The following is a 17,555-nucleotide window of genomic DNA, read 5'->3' on the forward strand; positions in this document are numbered from 1 at the left end:
TGTTTCTTGGTACTGGCCATTCCTCGATTTGCCGCGTCTTGCTTGGATCTGTCTTGACTCCCCCTTTTGAGACAATATGCACCAAGTAGGAAACCTCCTCCTGAAGCAGATGACATTTATCCGGCTTGAGCTTCAGTCCGGCCTGCCTTATGCGATCTAGCACCACTCCCAGTCTGTCAATGTGCGACTCAAATGTCTTGGAGAATATAATGACGTCATCTAGGTACACAAGACATATCTGCCACTGTAGCCCATGGAGGACTCTCTCCATTAGACGTTCAAAAGTCGACGGGGCATTGCAAAGCCCAAACGGCATGACCCTAAACTGGTACAGCCCGCAATGACTTGAGAAAGCTGTCTTTTCCTTGTCTGCCGCGCTCATTGGTACTTGCCAATACCCCGAGGCTAGGTCCAATGTTGTAAAATATCTGGATCCTTCAAGTGTTTCGAATGAGTCGTCTATTCGGGGTATTGGATAAGCGTCCTTCCTGGTGATGGCGTTGAGCCTACGATAATCAACGCAGAATCGAACTGAACCATCTTTTTTTTTCACGAGCACAATAGGCGCTGCCCAAGGTCCGGATGCCGGTTCTATGATGCTACCGTCCATCATCTTCTTGATTTCTTTCTCTACCGTCTCTTTCTGAAGGAGGGGTATGCGACGAGCCCCTTGTCTTATGGGATTCGCACTTCCGGTGTCTATGGAGTGTTCAGTTAATGAAGTAAGGCCAATGTCTCCTTTATGTTGAGAAAACACATCTCGGTGTTCGCAAATAAGCCTGTTTATGCGGCCCCTCTGCTCCTCGCTTAATTGGGACGAGGCACGATGCAACATTTCCTGCATTGTTTCTGGGAGTTGGCCATTCTGTGTATCTGTCCTCCGCTCTGCCGTAACTTGTTCAACCCTTTCTCCGACAGTTTCACCAGTTCCCACTTCTGTGCTGGAAATTGGGGGGCCAATAACATCTACGGTCTGGAACAAACCCGCTGCTGTTCCCTTTCGCAAGATAACTGTGTCCTCACTGGGGTTTAAGATGCGAAGCGGAACCCAAGACGTACCAGACCGAGTCACTGCTGGGGCGAGAAGTATGCTGTGCTTCTTCAGTAAGCTCTGGATCGGTTCAACAATCCCAACGCCAACTGCACAGTTCTGTCGCTCTATGTCACCTTCTACAACAATCTCAGAAAAAGGTGGGATAGCTACTGTATCTTTCACCGTCACTCGGCAGCTCTGTTGCCGTACGTTGATGTTTCTCAGAGGAACTTCCAAATTTCCATACACGAGGTGTCTTCTTCCAACGTCGATGACGCAGTTGTGCTTGTCCAGGAAGTCCAATCCAAGAAGAATGTCATTATGAATATCAGCTATCACCATTTCGTGGTGCACTTTTCTACCACCTAGCTGAAGCTCGACTGTTGCCTCCCCATAAACACTTAGCAATGTCTCGTTTGCTTGTAAAACTTGCACGCTAGAACTCTTGATTATTGGCTTGTTATCCAACTGACCTACCACTCTTTTAGAAACGATGGAGATAGTCGCACCCGTATCGAGAAGCATTTCTACTGGAGTTCCGTTGATGTGCCCAGGTACATGGAGGCCCGCCCCAACCGGGGCTATGGTTCCGCTATAAAACACTTTCTGTGGTGGCCTTTCATGCTTGGCTGACCGTCGGCCCTCGGAGTCAGCCTTTATTCGTTTCCCTGCTGTTCTGTTTCTGTCTTTTGGGTGCGCCATTTGGGGCAGTCCCGCTTGAAGTGGCCCTGTTCTCCACATTTGAAACATCCTTTCTGGTTCTTTCGGGAGTCATTTTCTCGTCGGATTAAAGACTGTAGCTGTTTGCCTATCTCTTCCATACGCTGCTCAAGCTTGGATACGGCACTGTCGTGGGGTTCACATTTGCCGACCTCATTGACAATCACCTCGTTCTTCCCTCCCCCTATGGAGCGTAGTCTCTTGGTGTTGTTCTCCTGCTCAGCACCTTTTATCGCTTCAAGTTCGATCGCAGCTGTGAGTGCTTCTTCTAAATTACAGGGACGCATTTGAAGCGTCCGTGTCCGCGTGTCTCCATCTGCCAAAGCATCAAGAAAATAATCTCTGGCCATTGTCGCCACCCCGGCGGCTGGAAGCTCGCCGAAAGTCTTGTCAACGAGAAGCCGAATATCCTGTGCGAGCTCCGACAGAGTTTCTCCATTTTTCTGGCGCCTGTTCTTAAGTTGCACCCTATATAGTTCCTTCCGTCCATCTGGTTCAAACCTTGCTTTCAAAGCATTCGCCAGACCGCTAAATGTTAACGGTGTCCCATCGTTTGTCTGACCCTGCAGCACCTGTTGGGCTGCACCGGCCAAGGATACAGCAAGATACTCCGTTTTCTCTATCTCCCCCCATCCGTTAATACTGGCACACATTTCAAAGTGTCGATAGTATGCAGTCCATGAAGTCGTCCCATTGTATCTATCGGGTCGCATAAGTGGACGCAACCGCCCCTGCACTGGTCGACCTACAGTTCCTGCAGCTGCTGCAAACGGACTTGTGTTTGATCGTTGCGGATAAACACCAGCAGCACGAACATTTCGCTGACCGACTCCTGGTGTATCACTCCATGGTCGCTGACCTGCTGCAATGTGTTGCTGCGCCGACCCAACGCCTGTGGCTCCGTGCGCGTTGTGTGCACCGATGAACTGTTGATTGACAACCGATGAACCGGGCGGTGCAACCGATGAATTCGCCGATACCCTGAAAACCGACGCATCGCCACCTGGCGCATTGGCCGTCGGTATGACCCCTGAACCGCAAGTGGCACGAACATTATCATACTCTGGTGTACCGTTCCATGGTCGCTGACCGACTCCAATGTGTTGCTGCGCTGCATCAACGCCTGTGGCTCCGTGCTCGTGGTGTGCACCGATGAACTGTTGATTGACAACCGATGAACCGGGCGGTGCAACCGATGAATTCGCCGATACCCTGAAAACCGACGCATCGCCACCTGGCGCATTGGCCGTCGGTATGACCCCTGAACCGCCAGTGGCACGAACATTATCATACCCTGGTGTACCGTTCCATGGTCGCTGACCGACTCCGATGTGTTGCTGCGCCGAACCGACGCCTGTGGCTCCGTGCTCGTTGTGTGCACCGATGAACTGTTGATTGACAACCGATGAACCGGTCGGTGCTACCGATGAACCCGTCGGTATTCTGAAAGCCGACGCATCGCCACCTGGCGCATTGGCCGTCGGTATGACCCCTGAACCGCCAGCGGCACGAACATAATCATACCCTGGGGTACCGTTCCATGGTCGCTGACCGACTCCCATGGGTTGCTGCGCCGAACCGACGCCCCTTGCTCCGTGCTCGTGGTGCTCACCTATGAACTGTGGATTGACGAACGATGAACCGGTCGGTGCAACCGATGAACCCGTCGGTGCCCCCACAACCGTGGCATCGCTATCCGGTGCGCCAGCCGTTGGTATTATCATTGAACCGCCATCGAAGTGCAGTCGCCCTTGTCCGTCGTGCCACGGTTGCACTGCGGAGCCATTGCTGTGCTGGCTTGTCGTGTCCCCGTTGACTCCATGTACCAGCCTTGTACCGACGAGCGGTGAGGAAACGATAGGTGGACCAATCGGTGCATCGGTGGCTCCATCGTATGATGCGGCGCCGTGAAAGAGTGGTTGCTCCAGTGCTCTGCTGTGGGGTGACGGTGTGGGCGTGGAGGCGTCGGCCGGATACCCTGCGGTTGTCCACTGCAACGAGCCGGTCGCTGGCGGGAGGATCCCCGGTAGCGACAGGAATGAGTACTCCGGATCAAAAGCTGCACGGGGAACTTCATGCGGCATGTCAACTACAAAACTTGACATGTCGCCTTGCGGGGCAGGGAAAATGGGGGGAATTGTATGGAACCACGGTGTCGGGAGGGAAACGGCTGGAGGGGGCATGGATGGACGAGTGGAAGGGTGCATCGGGTTGGTGTCTGACATGTCGGTGGATCAATCAGGGAATCGTAACTACGAGAAAATTGACTCGAAACAGAAGCGGACTCACCGCTGCCACCAATGTAGCGTTTTCGGGGGTTCAATTTTATTCAGTGGACAGACAGAATAAGACACAAATGACACCAATATTCCGGTTTCTTATCTTCTAATTCTTTCCTCCAAACATCCAAACAATGAACACACGATATCAGTATTACTTGTGATTTACCTTTATCTGCACTATACTGGTAATCGCAACGTGGAGCCTGGGGTGTGTCCGCACGGAGCTGGCCTTTCGGAACAACCTTCACAACCAAGATCTGTCCAGCAACAACCCGCGCGCGCACGCACGCACTTTTCGCGCCAATTTCACGCTGACTTGCGCTGACCCCAACCTCCACTACAAGTAAACAGCGCCACCTATACTGGATTCTGCAAACTCTACAATACTAAATCAGTTGTTCAATAATCAACGTCATGCAAAATAAAACGGCGTTTACGCATAACCCTTGTCATTATTTTAGCGTGCTTTGGTAGCTTCGAATGCGACTTCGACCAATCTACGACGTGTCGATGGACGCAATCCAGTGAGGATGAGTTTGATTTGTTGCTAGGACAACCTATCAGCTGTTCTAATCCTGAAACTGGTCCGCAGGTTGACTACACACAGGGAAGTATGTGTATTTTGAATATAAATAATAGACATTTATCAAGGTACGCCATCTTGAAAATCAAAGCGAGGCACATAATACATGGCGGCGTCATGCAGTGAATGAGTGACTCTCGTAAAGTTACAGCAGATTAACACAGATGGATGGATAGCTCAAATTCACCAAAATATCAATCAAAATTCTCGGTAGGGCTTGTCTTATTGTATTGGTTTAATACGCGTACCATAATTATGCACCGCCGAGTCAGGAAAACGTCAACATTTTTTATTTCCACTTTTCGATCCGCGACGTTTTCGGAGCTGAAATTGCACCTGTTTAGTAGGAAGTACTTACATTATAAGACTATCTGCGAACTATCATTCGCACAGGAACTGCCATTTCACAGAAATAAAGAGGAACTGGAGCCCCGTACGAACAGTGAAAAAAATTGCTCTCGTTTAATGATGAAATTTTTGAAGTGCACTGTACCCTAGCCTTTCGCCCAGGCCATCGTGGCTTAGAGCGGCGGAGTTGCGAAGACCCGAAGCGACTGGAGCAAAGATTAAGTCAGCACGCACGCGTGGCAAAGCCACGAGGCCTTTCCCAACTTGATTTTGTTGAATTAGTCATAGTTTTTATGCAAATAAGATGAGTGCTGAAGGTTAACCAATCACAACGCGGATTTTGCCTAGTCGCTTCCATTTTTAAAAGAAGGGTGAGTAAGGAAAATGTAAGAGCAAATAACTGTAAGTTCAGATGAAAAACAAGTCAGGTGTTTTTACAAACACAAATGCCCCGCAACCGTGACTGTTCCCATGACATAACACCACTCTTTTAACATCAACTTATGTACCTTGGTCACATGGAACGTTCATTGACAGCATTAGTGTCTTCGGTAGGTTTTATATGAATTAATCCCTAATCCCTTTGATCTAAGAATAAATACAAGATTTCTATTGTTTTAGCCACTGTGACCTTGACCCTTGACCTTTCGACCCCCAATGCAATAGGCCTATTTGGATTACCAAGAACGATCCACAAACCAAATTTAAAGTTCACGTGTAAAGTATTTCTCACGTTATCACGCTGACAAAATTTCTATTGTTTCAGCCACTGTGACCTTGACCCTTGACCTTTCGGCCCCAAATGCAATAGGCTTCTTAGGATTACCAAGAACAATACACAAACCAAATTTAAAGTTCATATGTAAAGTATTTCTCAAGTTATCGCGCTGACAAAATGTCTATTGTTTCAGCCACTGTTACCTTGACCCTTGACCTTTCGGCCCCAAATGCAATAGGCTTCTTAGGATTACCAGGCAAGAACAATACACAAACCAAATTTGAAGTTCATATGTTAAGTATTTCTCAAGTTATCGCGCTGACAAGATTTGTCCGGACACACACACACACACCCAGTCTTTTTTTACTATACGCCTGAGGCCAACTATTGTGTTTTCCTTTGTCCCTCCCTCTAATATAACACTTTCCCATAGACTAAGCACATAACCGTACGATCGAGGACCGGTTTTAACAATAGGCACCGTCGTCCGAGGGTCAAAGGCTCCTTTGTGCTCCTTTTGTTGTCTGTCCTCGAGCGTAATACAATACAAGAGCACACACACCCACCCACCCACCCACCCACCCCCTCTCAAATTTGTATCCTTGTGGAGACATTCCTTTGTTCTCGTGTAGTAAAGTGTTCAATTTTGAAAGTGAAGTTTCAAAATGCTCTTATTTTAACCAGAATTAGTTTCCTTGGCTGAAATTTGGACTTAATATCCCTTTTCTAAAACTCTTCCATTTGCGACGGATCAACCCACCTTGGAAATTCCTAGTTTTTGAGTAAAACCCATATATCTATTTCGTGAAAACCTTGTGGGGACCTATTCATCTATAGAAATTGCGCTTTCGCCGCTTTGAATGCGGGCAAGTTAAGCCACGACGGCCTCGGGATCGGTGAAAGGCTAACTGTACCCTGACTCGTTTCCGTGCAAAAGATACGAGCCCTGTACGATACGTCGACTCCCGTCCGCTCAAAAAAAAAAAAAAATAGACGGGTATCTCGAAGGGCTAAAGAGAAATGTTTCACTCGTTCGTGCAGGGCTGCATGAAGGCCTAGTTCCTCTTTATTTCTGGCCGGGGAAATGACAGGTCCTTTGCGATTGACAATTCGCGGATAGTCTTTTAATGTAAGTACTTCCTATTAAACAGGTACAATTTCAGTTCAGAAAACGTTGTGGATTGATATTGAAAAGTGGAAATGGAAAGAAACGTACTTTTCCCTGACGGCGGTGCATGCCACGCATGGCTTAGACTTAGTACAATAAATGTGACGGTACTAATACTGGACTACCTCCGGTCCTAGCTCTACTGGGTGGAGCGTTGAATTACGGGTACCCCTCCATACAAAGGGGTACCCGTAATTCAACGCTCCACTCAGTAGAGCTACCGTCAGACAAGTCGACCGTTGAGACAACTCGACTCGGGACAAGTCGACCGTTGAGACAACTCGACCGTTGAGACAGGTCGACCGTTGAGACAACTCGACTCGATCGGGACAACTCGACCGTTGAGACTGCTCGACTTAATGGAAATGAATACACGTGGAGCAGAAAAAGTTGCACAAATCTGTGGCAAGACCGATCACGGGTGCGGCGCGGGCATACTCGATTTACAGAGGGCGTCGCGTCGGGCCGGTGCGCCCCGCCCGGCCGCGAGGACCGGGCCGGGCCCGGCACACGGGCACGTCGACCGGCGCGGCAAATGGGCGCACAGGCCCGGCACAAACGATGTCACCGTGCACGGTACGGCCACGTTGACCGACCGGGGATGAGATAAGTGGGCGCACATGGCTGGCAAAAACGATGTCACCGTGCACGGTACGGACAAGTTGACCGGCAAATGGGCGCAGAGGCCCGGTGTCACGGTCTCACTTCTCCGGCGTGCTAGCTTCTCCAAAACGGAAATTTCGCTTCAACACGCATGCACAAAATGTTCAGTAGTGTACATGTACATTTTCGTCACTGTATTACTATTAGTGTGCTGAGTTTTTCGGGGCTGTACTTGTGTACGTAAGATATTATATGCATAGAATTTTCGTGGCGCGCACTATTAATTATAACCCCCAATATTAAAGACTTGAATTTGAAATGCACATTTATTTTAAGCCGTGGTTGCAAAAATAAGGACAAAATGGACCACACACGAGCAAGGAACACGGACCAAGGAGTTCGTTCTTAATTATTCCTCCATGAACACACACATGCATGACGCTGGGAAACACAAATCAGAATGCTTGCAAGACCATGGAATGACTTGACCCACAGGAAGTGTTACATAACACATTCTTGGGTGTTCAATCCCGGGACATACCGTTATTTCGTTTTACCGTTTTGGATTTCCTCAAAAACAAAAACAGTAAACCAGTGATCAGTGAAAGACATCTTTCCGAGATACGCTATCAGGGAACGACGTTTTGCCGAAATAAGATATGAAAGAAAGACGTCTTTCCGAGATACAATATCAAGGAAAAGACGTCTTTCCGAGATGATATATGAGAGAAAGACGTCTTAAGATGTTATACCAGGGAAAAACGTCTTTCCAAGATAAGATATGAGAGAAAGAACGTCTTTCCGAGATGAAAGACGTCTTTCCGCGATACAATATCAGGGGAAAACGTCTTTCCGAGATAAGTTATGAGAGAAAGACGTCTTTCCGAGATGAAAGACGTCTTTCCGAGATACAATATCAGGGAAAGACGCCTTTCCGGGATACAATATCAAGGAAAGACGTCTTTCCGAGATGATATGAGAGAAAGACGTCTTTCCGAGATGTTATATCAGGGAAAGACGTCTTTCCGAGATACGATATCAAGGAAAGGCGTCTTTCCGAGATGATATGAGAGAAAGACGTCTTTCCGAGATGTTACATCAGGGAAAGGCGTCTTACCGAGATAATATAAGAGAAATAAGACGTCTTTCCAAGATGTTATATCAGGGAAAGATGTCTTTCCGAAATGCAATATCAGTGAAAGCCGTCTTTCCGAGATACCATATCAGGGAAAGACGTCTTTCCGAGATAAGATAATGAGAGAAAGACGTCTTTCCGAGATAAGATAATGAGAGAAAGACGTCTTTCCGAGATACCATATCAGGAAAAGACGTCTTTCCGAGATAAGATAATGAGAGAAAGACGTCTTTCCGAGATAAGATAATGAGAGAAAGACGTCTTTCCGAGATACAATATCAGGAAAAGACGTCTTTCCGAGATACCAAAATACAATATCAGTGAAAGCCGTCTTTCCGAGATACCATATCAGGGAAAGACGTCTTTCCGAGATAAGATAATGAGAGAAAGACGTCTTTCCGAGATAAGATAATGAGAGAAAGACGTCTTTCCGAGATACCATATCAGGAAAAGACGTCTTTCCGAGATAAGATAATGAGAGAAAGACGTCTTTCCGAGATACAATATCAGGAAAAGACGTCTTTCCGAGATACCAGATCAGGAAAAGACGTTTTTCCGAGGTACGATATCAGGAAAAGACGTCTTTCCGAGATACGATATCAGGGAAAGACGTCTTTCCGAGATATAAATACCGGGGAAATACTCTTTCCGAGATCCGGTATTAGGGAAAGACGTCTAAAATATCTAAGTATTCCATCTTTCCAGGAACTTATCTCGGAAACTTGGAAACTCGGATGGGCACTTTAAGCTTCCGTATAATTTATCATGACAGAAATCCAGAAATCAGAGATAATTCCTTCCGCGATACCGCGTTACTGTGATAATTTATCACAGAAATCCAGAAATCAGAGATAATTCCTTCCGCGATACCGCGTTACTGTGATAAATTATCACAGAAATCCAGAAATCAAAGATACCTATTCCGCGATACCGCGTTACCGTTAAAATTATCGCAGTAACGCGGTATCGCGGAAGGAATTATCTCTGATTTCTGGATTTCTGTGATAATTTATCACAGTTCGCGGTATCGCTGAAGGAATTATCTCTGATTTCTGGATTTCTGAGATAAATTATCACAGTAACGCGGTATCGCGGAAGGAATTATCTCTGATTTCTGGATTTCTGTGATAATTTATCACAGTTCGCGGTATCGCGGAAGGAATTATCTCTGATTTCTGGATTTCTGTGATAAATTATCGCAGTAACGCGGTATCGCGGAAGGAATTATCTCTGATTTCTGGATTTCTGTGATAATTTATCACAGTTCGCGGTATCGCGGAAGGAATTATCTCTGATTTCTGGATTTCTGTGATAAATTATCGCAGTAACACGGTATCGCGGAAGGAATTATCTCTGATTTCTGGATTTCTGTGATAAATTATCGCAGTAACGCGGTATCGTTGAATGATTTATCTTCGATTTCTGGATTTCTGTGATAAATTATCACAGTAACGCGGTATCGAGGAAGGATCTATCTCCGATTTCCTGATTTCTGCGATAATTTATCGCAGTAACGCGGTATCTCGGAAGGCAATTCAAGCTTCCGTATCCATGGCTGGAGTTACCCAGCCCTAAATTTTATCATTGGGTTGTCGCAGTAACGCGGTATCGAGGAAGGATTTATCTTTGAATTCCGGATTTCTGCGATAAGTTATCACAGTAACGCAGTATCGAGGAAGGATTTATCTTTGAATTCCGGATTTCTGTGATAAATTATCACGGTAACGCGGTATCGCGGAATAGAAGGCAATTCAAGCTTCCGTAACTATTGGAAACCGTGTTGGAAATAAAGTAAGCACTGGGGACGAGGTTGCACCCTCACTGGCTTGCATCGAATTTTGACAATGTGCATTTGTACGGCTGTTGCCTGTCATTCAGTTTTGGTCAAAAGTGCATATATATGCAGGCACTCCTTTGACCAAAACTGAATGACAGGCAACAGCCGTACAAATGCACATTGTCAAAATTTGATGCAAGCTAGTGAGGGCGCGATTTATCACAACAAATGACGTCATGCAACGCGACGCTTTCGTGAACAATGGCTGTAAAAGTCGTCCGAATTCAACTCGAAATTACAAGATAACCATGATAACTAGACCTCTGAAGGTGCTGAATTGAACGTTTTGTTGATATTAAGCAGTTGTAGACGGCATTGTGTGAGTATACAAAATAAAGTTCTCAGTACATTACATTTGCAGATGAAATAAGAGAGTGTATGTTCTGCGATTTTGGGTCAACTCGTACCCGAGTTAACTCGTACCCGAGTCAACTCGTACTCGAGTCAACTCGTACCCGAGTCAACTCGTACCCAAGTTAACTCGTACCCAGGTTAACTCGTACCCGAGTCAACTCGTACCCAGGTTAACTCGTACCCGAGTCAACTCGTACCCGGGTCAACTCGCACTCCCCTCCTTTTTTAGTTTTGAAGTACGGATGGATGGTTAACAAAACTTCCGGGAGCAACTATAGAATGCAGGGCCACGCCGAAGCAAGGTTTTTTATTTTGCCTGGAGGCGTGGATGGAATAGGACTAATAGATATGCAAACCTGCAAAAAAGTGCTAAGTACAGCGAAGGAATGCACTGCACTTGTCTTCTAAGCTTCTCATGAAGGATCGGAAGGGAGGGCGTGCTTGTAAATGTTTTGGGGGCACTGTCTGGAGCGGCGGAGGCGCGGAGTCTTGGAGTCGCAGAATCGCGGAGACGCGGGGCACTGGAGTGGCGGCAGTGGCGGAGGCGCGGAGTCGCGGAGTCGCGGAGACTCGCGCCGATAGAGGGCGCAATTCTCGGCGGAATTTTTTTGAGAACGAAGCATCCATATCCATTTTAAATGGGCGCGCAAATTAGGAAGGGAGGAGGGCGACGGGGCACTGTCTGGAGCGGCGGAGGCGCGGAGTCTTGGAGTCGCAGAATCGCTTTAAATGGGCGCGCAAATTAGGAAGGGAGGAGGGCGACGGGGCACTGTCTGGAGCGGCGGAGGCGCGGAGTCGCAGAGACGCGCACCGATAGAGGGCGCAATTCTCTGCGTGACGCGGGGCACTATACACTGGTGGCGGAGCTGGAGGCGCGGAGTCGCGGAGTCGCAGAGACACACACCGATAGAGGGCGCAATTCTTTGCGTGACGCGGGGCACTATACACTGGATCAGTGGCGGAGTCGCGGAGTCGGAGAGACACGCACCGATAGAGGGCGCAATTCTCTGCGGCTCCACGACTCCACGATCGATTTTCGGAGGTAGGTCGACTGCGGTTCCACGCCTCCACGCAGCCGTACGGAGGCGCGGATGTAGAGTAAAGTGGCCCTGCATTCTATAGTTGTACCAACTTCCGATTTTACCCGCAAAAAACGGCGACTGAGAAATAGTAGTTACGCCGCCAGAAATACAAATAAAGTTTAAGGATTAGTTGAAGGCGGTGGTATCAAATGTTGATCACAATCTGGATGAAAAGGGAAAATGTACCGTTCATCAGCAAGGGCTTCATCGCGAACGATTGTGTAGTATTTTCTCTTAGAAATGATGTTTTTTCTTTCTTTTTTCAGAGACCCTGGATCACTGAGATTGCGGAGTGACTGTGCGAACTGCTACGTCTTTTTTTTGTTCGGTCGAACGTGTTTTAAGGGCATAGTTTTCTTTTTACGAATTTAGTATTTAAGACCTTTTTTTTTTTAAAGAAAGCTGCTATTAAAAAATGAATTTTGTAATGTAAAAGTAATATTTTTCAACGTTCACTCACTCCATTTTTGGCATCATTTGGCATCTGAAGAGAAAATATATTACAGGAAACTTAAAAGAGTCACACGGACATTGTTATTTAATTTTTAATGATTCTTTAATATGTTGGTCATTTTTTGTCAATTAGTTTGGTAAATGTCGTAAAAAAAATCTTGTGCAGCTTAAATAAAGTTTCTGCGATAAGTTCAACTAGAATATTATTTTGGTAACAGAAATGTAGGATTTTTAATTATTTGTTTACATTTGAGGCATCAAGGAAGTAAACACGATAAAGGAAAATGGTGGCTCGTTTCATTCAGAGATGCTCTTTCTATAAGTTTTAGGGGACCAATTTGTTAGTTGATCCTTGGGTGTAAAAGATTGTTTGACATTAGCAAATTGTAATTCAAGTGCAAGAGAAAGTTTTATTATCTTAAACAAAACTGAGCTAATCGGGTTTCGTCCTCGAAACTTGACATCCGATTCGATTCATCATGAACTGTGTGACAGACCATCCGATCGATCGGTTTGAGTAGCAGAAAATGGTTCATCGGAAAACCACAGGATCATCTGTAATATAAAAATAAAATAAATTGATAAAAGCATGCATACTTTGGCCGATGAGTGCGCGCACAGGCCCGGCAAAAACGATGTCACCGTGCACGGTACGACCACGTTGGCCGATGAGTGCGCGCACCCCCCCCCCCGGCAAAAACGATGTCACCGTGCACGGTTCGACCACGTTGGCCGATGAGTGCGCGCACAGGCCCGGCAAAAACGATGTCACCGTGCACGGTACGACCACGTTGACCAGCGAGTGCGCGCACAGGCTCGGCACAAACGATATCACCGTGCACGGACAACCGGCCATATCCCTCCGATCTTCCGTTCGTTTCACTGATTTTCTTTTCGAAAATAGGCAACTATTTTGAGCTGCAGGTACGAGTTGACTCGGGTACGAGTCAACTCGGGTACGACTTGACTCGGGTACGAGTTGACTGGGGTACGACTTGACTCGGGTACGACTTAACTCGGGTACGACTTGACTTGGGTGTCAATTTCGGGGTACGAGTTGACTCGGGTACGAGTTAACTCGGGTACGAGTTGACCCATTTCCTGTTCTGCTACAACATTAGCCAGACTGCGTCTGGCCGTACTATCGCAAGCTCTGTAGTACGGCCAGACGTAGCCCGACTGCGTCTGGCCGTACAGTACTATCGCAAGCTCTGTAGTACGGCCAGACGCTGAATGCTTCCAAAAAGACTGAATTTTTGTGGCCGCCAATGTAGCGATTTTGCTACATCTTTCGATCGCAATTATCTTTTCATCCAGGACACAAATTTCCAAAGTTAAGGTTTGTAGTCGTAGAGCAACTCATACCTTTTCGAAAAAACGTTGTTTGGTCTCAATATTTTCATCTATCTGGCCACAAGACGAAATTCAGTAATCAGATTCCACAAATATCGTCCCCCATGCGATCCCCCATGCGATTTCAAAATGGCGGCTGCGCTGTAATGTATGCAATTGCAGGCGCGCCCGCGCAAACTCATGAATATGCATAAACCGTCTGTGACGTACGACCTCGTGTTTTTGGACGTACGGCCCCGCCGCACGCACGTCCAAAAACACGAGGTCGTACGTCACAGATTGTTATGCATATTCATGATTTGCGCGGGCGCGCCTGCATATTGCATACATTACAGCGCGGCCGCCATTTTGAAATCGCATGGGGGATCGCATGGGGGACGATATTTGTGGAATCTGATGACTGTGGAATCTGTTGGCGTCCGGAAATTGGGCACAAATTTTCGGAGTGTTCCCTAACGTGGCGCACTTAAATAAATCTCGGAAAAATCCAAATTAACATTTAAGAATTTCTGTAAACTTGATCAATTCTGATAAATCATTATTATTTCTACTTACATACCCAGCCAGATGTTTGTCAGAAAATGATTTTCTTATTTTTTGGGGCATTTTCAAGGTTTCACTTTGCACTTGAAAATAAAATCGGAAAATCACGCCAAAATAAATTTTTCTTTTAACTTTGTAGCGGGTTGATAAACTTGCAATTTATGAACGGGAGTGTTTAGAACTTGATGAAATTTTACTTTCTGTGAAATTTCAGTTAAAACTTTTGCTCTAGCTAGGCACTACAGGCGAAAAATCAAAGTGCGCCACGTTAGGGGCCGCGCCACGTTAGGGTACATCAACAATACTGTACGGCCAGACGCAGTCGGGCTACTACAACATGTACAAGTTCTTCTTCTTTGCACACCTTTGAGATATTATTTATAGGCAGTGGATATTTTGTCGGAGACGGCAAACCTTCAGTAAACGTTAGTTTGCCGGATATGCACTGAACATGCGCAGTTACTTTTTTTTGTACTTAAACATTTTCCGGTGACAAATTTTAGTCTGGCTCCATGCCAATATTATCGTTGTATTTTTGTATTAACAGAATGGGAATCAGACCATTTTATAATTTCGGACTTTATTTCCCTTTAAAAAAAATCCTCCAGAGCCACAAATCTGAAAAAGAAAAGTAATACTCTGCAATAAAATGTTTGAGACATATTAAAATAATAAAAGAAGAATATTCTTATTTACTTGGGGATGTTTCATGCACTATTGGTTGCGGTTCCAGTACCAAAGCTGTGATGCGAGTGGTAAACCTTATATTAGTGCATGAAACAGTCATCGGGTGTTACGCTTCCGCGTGACGTCATGCGCCAACAGCCAGCGCAGCCGGCAAAAACGAGTAGTTGACAGCGATCGCTCTCTGTGCCTGTTATTCGACCGCCATTCATTGTACACAATTTTTTTTGTGCACAAACCAATTGCAGTCCTGGCCATGCCTGAAAGGTTGTCAGGTTAGCGGTTATTCCTCCTGTTTTCACTGCAATTGTAGGCTGAATCTTCATCGTGGATCGTTTTTTACTTCAAGGACCTGTGTAATGGTTATTCCAGGCAAGTTTGGGGTGAGTTGCAGTTGCAATTAGTGTGTAACGGGGACAAAATTGAACATTTTCCAATTTTTTTTGCCTATAGGCTATACTACAAGTTACGAGAAAAATTCGCTCCAGCCCTAGATGACAACCCAATGATAAAACTCAGGGCTGGGTAACTCCAGCTAATCTTTGCTAGAACTTTAGCAAGAAGAGAGTGAACTCTTCACACCGAACTGTATAAACACGTGTTCTTGTATCTTTTTGTTCGCCAGCCGCCTCATCTCTACTCGAGTATCCTTGCCATAATAATATCCTTTAATCTTTAATTGTTGTTTGATTACTTGTTTGGGCCAAACCTAATCATTGTTTAAAATAAAACTGTTCGAAAAGAATCATTTCTTTGTGTGCGTTCCTGCCTACATAAGTGTTTAATACACACATGTCAGAAATCATCAACATTCAACACTGACCAGCCTAAAAAGTTTTGGCATTTTGTAAGATCAAAGAAAAAGGACAACACGGGCGTCCCAGTACTTGAGGTAAACAACATACACCAAAGACAGTGATATACATGTAGCAGCAGCCCTGAGCGCACAGTTTCAGAGCGTCTTCACCAGAGAAGAATTGGAACCTTCAAGTATGCCGCAGATACTCCACCCTGCTTGTGAAGATATGCCAGAAATAGTTGTGGAAAAGCTGCTTCGCAACATTGACCCCTCCAAAGCTGCCGGACCAGATGAAGTCTCGATCAACCACGCCCTCACGATAGCTTCTCATGAAATTGCCCCTATCCTTAGATTTATCTTCCAACAATCGATAGACACCGGCGACCTACCAGACGACTGGCATAAGGCCAATAAAAAAGGTGCTACAACTGACCCTGCCAACTACCATCCCGCATTAACCATGGTATGCTGCAAGCTACTTGAATACATCATCGACAGTCAACTTGTGAAACATTTTGAGAAATCTAACATCCTCACCGACGCACAACATGTCTTTCGTAAAGAATCCTGTGCTCCATCAGCTGGAGAGGAAAACATTGACCGGGAGCGGGGGAGTGGGTGACGGTGGGAGGCTAAGGTTATTTCCAAGTGTCCCAACCATTTTGGCCGGGATTGTAGATCAACTGAATCTCAACTCATCCTGACCAGCCACGACCTCACGAAAACCGCATCACTATACAGACCTTGCAATTTTGGACTTCTCCAAAGCCAGTGACGTTGTACCCCACCAAAGACTCCTCATCGAGTTAGACCACTATGGAGTAAGAGGCAACACCAAACTCTGGATTGAGAATTTCCTGACTAGACATCAGCAGTGAGTGACAATAAATGGTTCTCCATCAACCTGGAAAAAGTTCTCAATGGCGTCCCCCAAGGAACAGTTCTCGGACCACACCTATTCCTGCCGTTTAATAATGATATCGGTGAAGCTATCTCCAGCAAGATACGACTCTTTGCTAACGACTGTTTAATCTACAGAGCCATAAAAAGTGAAGCTAGCATCACTGAAATACTGAAAACTCTTCAATGGGTCAGCTTCCAAGACGGCAGAAAAGCCAAACAAACTACACCACCAACCTGGTACCATTCACAAACTCATTTTTTTCCACGGACAATCAAGAGTGGAATAAAGTCCCTCAATCCATCATAATAAGCAAACCCACCAAGAAATCCTTCAAACAGAGCAATGCCCTCCTTTAAATAGTTTTGTGACCACCCGCCTCCTGTTAAAACTTCCCTGTGGAGTCCTATGGAGGAGAACCTACGAAGTACCAAGTACGCCGGGGAGCGAGAACAAAGACGGAAACCTCAGTTCGGCCTGTGGTTTTGGGGCTTTATTTTCAATAAGATCCTTCTTCACAATACAATGAAAAGTGACCTACCTAGAATGTTAATTGATGTTTCGGGGAATTTGAGCTCCCCATCCACTTTGCGACCGTCACTCGTTCACTGCACACACTATTGATGCCGCCAAGTTTGTTTGATTTTATGTGCATTGCTTTGATTTTCAAGATGGCGTACCCCGATATAGGCGAATCTTGCCACGAACTATAACCGCACTTTGCCACATCTTAAACAAAAGAAAGTAGTCTATGTGAATGCAGGTATATACATGTACAAATTTATGTGTACTGTATGCACTATGCAGTACATGTAGTAAAAATGAAGACATCCAACATGTCCAAACATAATCTTTGCAAACGTTGCATTAGCTTTAGTTAAGAAAATATGGGATATTTGAAACGAGAAAATGTTGGCGTACCTCTGAACACAATGTTGGAGTTACGATGAATGACTGAA

The 17,555-nt window shown here is 45.9% G+C and overlaps 1 protein-coding gene across 1 annotated transcript in view; it reads left to right on the forward strand.

Moving 5' to 3' along the window:
• Positions 1-4,446: 4,446 nt before the first annotated feature.
• The window catches only part of LOC119725536 (MAM and LDL-receptor class A domain-containing protein 2-like), a 38,268-nt gene continuing 25,159 nt past the window's right edge, over positions 4,447-17,555 (forward strand). The window contains exon 1 of the mRNA XM_038196966.1: positions 4,447-4,646. The gene's annotated coding sequence lies outside the window, so the exon portion shown is untranslated. The remainder of the gene's footprint in view (positions 4,647-17,555) is intronic.

The sequence above is a fragment of the Patiria miniata genome, unplaced genomic scaffold (assembly GCF_015706575.1).
Source record: "Patiria miniata isolate m_02_andy unplaced genomic scaffold, ASM1570657v1 HiC_scaffold_19, whole genome shotgun sequence".
Classification (NCBI taxonomy): domain Eukaryota; kingdom Metazoa; phylum Echinodermata; class Asteroidea; order Valvatida; family Asterinidae; genus Patiria; species Patiria miniata.